Source organism: Rhynchophorus ferrugineus, unplaced genomic scaffold (assembly GCF_030347505.1).
Source record: "Rhynchophorus ferrugineus isolate W39M unplaced genomic scaffold, kcgeb_rfMv2 rfM566, whole genome shotgun sequence".
Classification (NCBI taxonomy): domain Eukaryota; kingdom Metazoa; phylum Arthropoda; class Insecta; order Coleoptera; family Curculionidae; genus Rhynchophorus; species Rhynchophorus ferrugineus.
Window position 1 is genome coordinate 20,001 of NW_027473143.1, and position 8,838 is coordinate 28,838.

An 8,838-nucleotide genomic window follows, 5' to 3' on the forward strand; every position below is an offset into this window, starting at 1 on the left:
GCGAATAGAGAGGATGTCAATCTTTTCTATTCGCCTTTTTATTTGTCTAAATTCGTTCTTGGGAACATTTTCCGTACATAAATATATCGCATTGATATACATCGACGACGCATTTATGTATGCATGTATAAATAACAAAGGCGAATAGAGAGGATGTCAATCCTTTCTATTCGCCTTTTTATTTGTCTAAATTCGTTCTTGGGAACATTTTCCGTACATAAATATATCGCATTGATATACATCGATGATACATTTATGTATGCTTGTATAAATAACAAAGGCGAATAGAGAGGATGTCAATCCTTTCTATTCGCCTTTTTATTTGTCTAAATTCGTTCTTGGGAACATTTTCCGTACATAAATATATCGCATTGATATACATCGACGATGCATTTATGTATGCCTGTATAAATAACAAAGGCGAATAGAGAGGATGTCAATCTTTTCTATTCGCCTTTTTATTTGTCTAAATTCGTTCTTGGGAACATTTTCCGTACATAAATATATCGCATTGATATACATCGACGATGCATTTATGTATGCATGTATAAATAACAAAGGCGAATAGAGAGGATGTCAATCCTTTCTATTCGCCTTTTTATTTGTCTAAATTCGTTCTTGGGAACATTTTCCGTACATAAATATATCGCATTGATATACATCGACGATGCATTTATGTATGCCTGTATAAATAACAAAGGCGAATAGAGAGGATGTCAATCTTTTCTATTCGCCTTTTTATTTGTCTAAATTCGTTCTTGGGAACATTTTCCGTACATAAATATATCGCATTGATATACATCGACGACGCATTTATGTATGCATGTATAAATAACAAAGGCGAATAGAGAGGATGTCAATCTTTTCTATTCGCCTTTTTATTTGTCTAAATTCGTTCTTGGGAACATTTTCCGTACATAAATATATCGCATTGATATACATCGACGATGCATTTATGTATGCCTGTATAAATAACAAAGGCGAATAGAGAGGATGTCAATCTTTTCTATTCGCCTTTTTATTTGTCTAAATTCGTTCTTGGGAACATTTTCCGTACATAAATATATCGCATTGATATACATCGACGACGCATTTATGTATGCATGTATAAATAACAAAGGCGAATAGAGAGGATGTCAATCTTTTCTATTCGCCTTTTTATTTGTCTAAATTCGTTCTTGGGAACATTTTCCGTACATAAATATATCGCATTGATATACATCGACGATGCATTTATGTATGCCTGTATAAATAACAAAGGCGAATAGAGAGGATGTCAATCTTTTCTATTCGCCTTTTTATTTGTCTAAATTCGTTCTTGGGAACATTTTCCGTACATAAATATATCGCATTGATATACATCGACGACGCATTTATGTATGCATGTATAAATAACAAAGGCGAATAGAGAGGATGTCAATCCTTTCTATTCGCCTTTTTATTTGTCTAAATTCGTTCTTGGGAACATTTTCCGTACATAAATATATCGCATTGATATACATCGATGATACATTTATGTATGCTTGTATAAATAACAAAGGCGAATAGAGAGGATGTCAATCCTTTCTATTCGCCTTTTTATTTGTCTAAATTCGTTCTTGGGAACATTTTCCGTACATAAATATATCGCATTGATATACATCGACGACGCATTTATGTATGCATGTATAAATAACAAAGGCGAATAGAGAGGATGTCAATCCTTTCTATTCGCCTTTTTATTTGTCTAAATTCGTTCTTGGGAACATTTTCCGTACATAAATATATCGCATTGATATACATCGATGATACATTTATGTATGCTTGTATAAATAACAAAGGCGAATAGAGAGGATGTCAATCCTTTCTATTCGCCTTTTTATTTGTCTAAATTCGTTCTTGGGAACATTTTCCGTACATAAATATATCGCATTGATATACATCGATGATACATTTATGTATGCTTGTATAAATAACAAAGGCGAATAGAGAGGATGTCAATCTTTTCTATTCGCCTTTTTATTTGTCTAAATTCGTTCTTGGGAACATTTTCCGTACATAAATATATCGCATTGATATACATCGACGACGCATTTATGTATGCATGTATAAATAACAAAGGCGAATAGAGAGGATGTCAATCTTTTCTATTCGCCTTTTTATTTGTCTAAATTCGTTCTTGGGAACATTTTCCGTACATAAATATATCGCATTGATATACATCGACGATGCATTTATGTATGCCTGTATAAATAACAAAGGCGAATAGAGAGGATGTCAATCTTTTCTATTCGCCTTTTTATTTGTCTAAATTCGTTCTTGGGAACATTTTCCGTACATAAATATATCGCATTGATATACATCGACGACGCATTTATGTATGCATGTATAAATAACAAAGGCGAATAGAGAGGATGTCAATCCTTTCTATTCGCCTTTTTATTTGTCTAAATTCGTTCTTGGGAACATTTTCCGTACATAAATATATCGCATTGATATACATCGATGATACATTTATGTATGCTTGTATAAATAACAAAGGCGAATAGAGAGGATGTCAATCCTTTCTATTCGCCTTTTTATTTGTCTAAATTCGTTCTTGGGAACATTTTCCGTACATAAATATATCGCATTGATATACATCGATGATACATTTATGTATGCTTGTATAAATAACAAAGGCGAATAGAGAGGATGTCAATCTTTTCTATTCGCCTTTTTATTTGTCTAAATTCGTTCTTGGGAACATTTTCCGTACAAAAATATATCGCATTGATATACATCGACGATGCATTTATGTATGCCTGTATAAATAACAAAGGCGAATAGAGAGGATGTCAATATTTTCTATTCGCCTTTTTATTTGTCTAAATTCGTTCTTGGGAACATTTTCCGTACATAAATATATCGCATTGATATACATCGACGATGCATTTATGTATGCCTGTATAAATAACAAAGGCGAATAGAGAGGATGTCAATCTTTTCTATTCGCCTTTTTATTTGTCTAAATTCGTTCTTGGGAACATTTTCCGTACATAAGTATATTGCATATAATATGCGTATGTATATAAAGACAAATACAAGGGATGTAAATCTCTTTTATTTTGCTAAATTCGTTTTACAGAACGTTGTGTAAACTTAAGGATATCATTCATCTTAACCGATAAGCACCTAGCCTATACTCTTTTTGTATTCTATTATCATGTTTGGAAACATTTTCTTACGATTTCCAGAATTAAATTCACTATTTTAATTCGGAACATTGTCTTAAATGTACGTTCAGTTCGAAGACGAACCACAAGATACGTTTATAAGTTATACCTTATGAGACTATTAAATATACAGTTTTCAGACCTAATGCGATGAACTATCAAAAAACAATTAAAAAACATCGCCCCGTGCGGAAATTGAATTGGAGACTAATTCCATTCATCTGAATTCGATCATTACCCGCATTGTACTTCTAGAGCCCGTTCGGTCCGATGGCGAATAAAATCCGCGTTTCAGTATATCATATGCGGTTAAACGGTGAGGCCAGTTACAACTGCATTAAAACCTCCGATGTATACCTGAATATAGCGGGAGGACGCCCGCATAATTTGACGAACCTTCAAGTGCACCTACTTATGAGGGACCATATAATACCAATTCGACATGACGAGAATTCAGAGCCAAATCGATATCACATGGCAACTATATTTGGTTCTAATGAAATGAAGGATCAACGAACATGAAGACATGCTCATCAATCACAGATACATGGAATTCTGTATCGTCGCAACCGATAATACGTACAACCTTCGATTGGAATGAATTAATCAAAAAAATTGGACGAAAATAGTTTAGACATTCAGAAAACTGACAATTAGGTAAAACTGTAAAACCTGCTTTAAATAGAAACCACATTAATCAAAAAAGGTCATGCATTGTAATACGATTAGTTACGAAAGTAGCCTAACCTTTGGACCATTTTGAATTTTAACTTATCGAGATATCGTTCGCGGGTAAACGGCGGGACTAACTACCACCGCCTTGACAACCGCAGCCTATGCCCGAACAAATCAGGAAGGCGCGTGCATGGATTAACGAGATTCCCACTGTCCTTATCTAAAATTTTACGCAATACTGCCGCGACGGAACCGAACAGGCGCTCGGAGACCCGTACGTGAACCGTCCCCGATACTTACGCAGGAAAGACCAGCTCGGAGCTTTAACAAGCACCAGAGCCATAGACAGATAGTCTACATTTCAAAATGTCCATATACTTACGCAGGAAAGACCAGCTCAGCAGATCGCGTTCGGATCCGTTCAGAGAAGGATCGAGATGCCGAGCGCGGGTAAACGGCGGGACTAACTACCACCGCCTTGACAACCGCAGCCTATGCCCGAACATATCAGGAAGGCGCGTGCATGGATTAACGAGATTCCCACTGTCCTTATCTAAAATTTTACGCAATACTGCCGCGACGGAACCGAACAGGCGCTCGGAGACCCGTACGTGAACCGTTCCCGATACTTACGCAGGAAAGACCAGCTCGGAGCTTTAACAAGCACCAGAGCCATAGACAGATAGTCTACATTTCAAAATGTCCATATACTTACGCAGGAAAGACCAGCTCAGCAGATCGCGTTCGGATCCGTTCAGAGAAGGATCGAGATGCCGAGCGCGGGTAAACGGCGGGACTAACTACCACCAACTTGACAACCGCAGCCTATGCCCGAACATATCAGGAAGGCGCGTGCATGGATTAACGAGATTCCCACTGTCCTTATCTAAAATTTTACGCAATACGGCCGCGACGGAACCGAACAGGCGCTCGGAGACCCGTACGTGAACCGTCCCCGATACTTACGCAGGAAAGACCAGCTCGGAGCTTTAACAAGCACCAGAGCCATAGACAGATAGTCTACATTTCAAAATGTCCATATACTTACGCAGGAAAGACCAGCTCAGACCTTTAACAAGCACCAGAGCCATAGACTCATGGTCTACATTTCAAAATGTCCCTAACTAAGATCGCGTTCGGATCCGTTCAGAGAAGGATCGAGATGCCGAGCGCGGGTAAACGGCGGGACTAACTACCACCACCTTGACAACCGCAGCCTATGCCCGAACATATCAGGAAGGCGCGTGCATGGATTAACGAGATTCCCACTGTCCTTATCTAAAATTTTACGCAATACGGCCGCGACGGAACCGAACAGGCGCTCGGAGACCCGTACGTGAACCGTCCCCGATACTTACGCAGGAAAGACCAGCTCGGAGCTTTAACAAGCACCAGAGCCATAGACAGATAGTCTACATTTCAAAATGTCCATATACTTACGCAGGAAAGACCAGCTCAGCAGATCGCGTTCGGATCCGTTCAGAGAAGGATCGAGATGCCGAGCGCGGGTAAACGGCGGGACTAACTACCACCACCTTGACAACCGCAGCCTATGCCCGAACATATCAGGAAGGCGCGTGCATGGATTAACGAGATTCCCACTGTCCTTATCTAAAATTTTACGCAATACGGCCGCGACGGAACCGAACAGGCGCTCGGAGACCCGTACGTGAACCGTCCCCGATACTTACGCAGGAAAGACCAGCTCGGAGCTTTAACAAGCACCAGAGCCATAGACAGATAGTCTACATTTCAAAATGTCCATATACTTACGCAGGAAAGACCAGCTCAGCAGATCGCGTTCGGATCCGTTCAGAGAAGGATCGAGATGCCGAGCGCGGGTAAACGGCGGGACTAACTACCACCACCTTGACAACCGCAGCCTATGCCCGAACATATCAGGAAGGCGCGTGCATGGATTAACGAGATTCCCACTGTCCTTATCTAAAATTTTACGCAATACGGCCGCGACGGAACCGAACAGGCGCTCGGAGACCCGTACGTGAACCGTCCCCGATACTTACGCAGGAAAGACCAGCTCGGAGCTTTAACAAGCACCAGAGCCATAGACAGATAGTCTACATTTCAAAATGTCCATATACTTACGCAGGAAAGACCAGCTCAGACCTTTAACAAGCACCAGAGCCATAGACTCATGGTCTACATTTCAAAATGTCCCTAACTAAGATCGCGTTCGGATCCGTTCAGAGAAGGATCGAGATGCCGAGCGCGGGTAAACGGCGGGACTAACTACCACCACCTTGACAACCGCAGCCTATGCCCGAACATATCAGGAAGGCGCGTGCATGGATTAACGAGATTCCCACTGTCCTTATCTAAAATTTTACGTAATACGGCCGCGACGGAACCGAACAGGCGCTCGGAGACCCGTACGTGAACCGTCCCCGATACTTACGCAGGAAAGACCAGCTCGGAGCTTTAACAAGCACCAGAGCCATAGACAGATAGTCTACATTTCAAAATGTCCATATACTTACGCAGGAAAGACCAGCTCAGACCTTTAACAAGCACCTGAGCCATAGACTCATGGTCTACATTTCAAAATGTCCCTAACTAAGATCGCGTTCGGATCCGTTCAGAGAAGGATCGAGATGCCGAGCGCGGGTAAACGGCGGGACTAACTACCACCACCTTGACAACCGCAGCCTATGCCCGAACATATCAGGAAGGCGCGTGCATGGATTAACGAGATTCCCACTGTCCTTATCTAAAATTTTACGCAATACGGCCGCGACGGAACCGAACAGGCGCTCGGAGACCCGTACGTGAACCGTCCCCGATACTTACGCAGGAAAGACCAGCTCGGAGCTTTAACAAGCACCAGAGCCATAGACAGATAGTCTACATTTCAAAATGTCCATATACTTACGTAGGAAAGACCAGCTCAGACCTTTAACAAGCACCAGAGCCATAGACTCATGGTCTACAATTCAAAATGTCCCTAACTAAGATCGCGTTCGGATCCGTTCAGAGAAGGATCGAGATGCCGAGCGCGGGTAAACGGCGGGACTAACTACCACCACCTTGACAACCGCAGCCTATGCCCGAACATATCAGGAAGGCGCGTGCATGGATTAACGAGATTCCCACTGTCCTTATCTAAAATTTTACGCAATACTGCCGCGACGGAACCGAACAGGCGCTCGGAGACCCGTACGTGAACCGTTCCCGATACTTACGCAGGAAAGACCAGCTCGGAGCTTTAACAAGCACCAGAGCCATAGACAGATAGTCTACATTTCAAAATGTCCATATACTTACGCAGGAAAGACCAGCTCAGACCTTTAACAAGCACCAGAGCCATAGACTCATGGTCTACATTTCAAAATGTCCCTAACTAAGATCGCGTTCGGATCCGTTCAGAGAAGGATCGAGATGCCGAGCGCGGGTAAACGGCGGGACTAACTACCACCACCTTGACAACCGCAGCCTATGCCCGAACATATCAGGAAGGCGCGTGCATGGATTAACGAGATTCCCACTGTCCTTATCTAAAATTTTACGCAATACGGCCGCGACGGAACCGAACAGGCGCTCGGAGACCCGTACGTGAACCGTCCCCGATACTTACGCAGGAAAGACCAGCTCGGAGCTTTAACAAGCACCAGAGCCATAGACAGATAGTCTACATTTCAAAATGTCCATATACTTACGTAGGAAAGACCAGCTCAGACCTTTAACAAGCACCAGAGCCATAGACTCATGGTCTACAATTCAAAATGTCCCTAACTAAGATCGCGTTCGGATCCGTTCAGAGAAGGATCGAGATGCCGAGCGCGGGTAAACGGCGGGACTAACTACCACCACCTTGACAACCGCAGCCTATGCCCGAACATATCAGGAAGGCGCGTGCATGGATTAACGAGATTCCCACTGTCCTTATCTAAAATTTTACGCAATACGGCCGCGACGGAACCGAACAGGCGCTCGGAGACCCGTACGTGAACCGTCCCCGATACTTACGCAGGAAAGACCAGCTCGGAGCTTTAACAAGCACCAGAGCCATAGACAGATAGTCTACATTTCAAAATGTCCATATACTTACGTAGGAAAGACCAGCTCAGACCTTTAACAAGCACCAGAGCCATAGACTCATGGTCTACAATTCAAAATGTCCCTAACTAAGATCGCGTTCGGATCCGTTCAGAGAAGGATCGAGATGCCGAGCGCGGGTAAACGGCGGGACTAACTACCACCACCTTGACAACCGCAGCCTATGCCCGAACATATCAGGAAGGCGCGTGCATGGATTAACGAGATTCCCACTGTCCTTATCTAAAATTTTACGTAATACGGCCGCGACGGAACCGAACAGGCGCTCGGAGACCCGTACGTGAACCGTCCCCGATACTTACGCAGGAAAGACCAGCTCGGAGCTTTAACAAGCACCAGAGCCATAGACAGATAGTCTACATTTCAAAATGTCCATATACTTACGCAGGAAAGACCAGCTCAGCAGATCGCGTTCGGATCCGTTCAGAGAAGGATCGAGATGCCGAGCGCGGGTAAACGGCGGGACTAACTACCACCAACTTGACAACCGCAGCCTATGCCCGAACATATCAGGAAGGCGCGTGCATGGATTAACGAGATTCCCACTGTCCTTATCTAAAATTTTACGCAATACGGCCGCGACGGAACCGAACAGGCGCTCGGAGACCCGTACGTGAACCGTCCCCGATACTTACGCAGGAAAGACCAGCTCGGAGCTTTAACAAGCACCAGAGCCATAGACAGATAGTCTACATTTCAAAATGTCCATATACTTACGCAGGAAAGACCAGCTCAGACCTTTAACAAGCACCAGAGCCATAGACTCATGGTCTACATTTCAAAATGTCCCTAACTAAGATCGCGTTCGGATCCGTTCAGAGAAGGATCGAGATGCCGAGCGCGGGTAAACGGCGGGACTAACTACCACCACCTTGACAACCGCAGCCTATGCCCG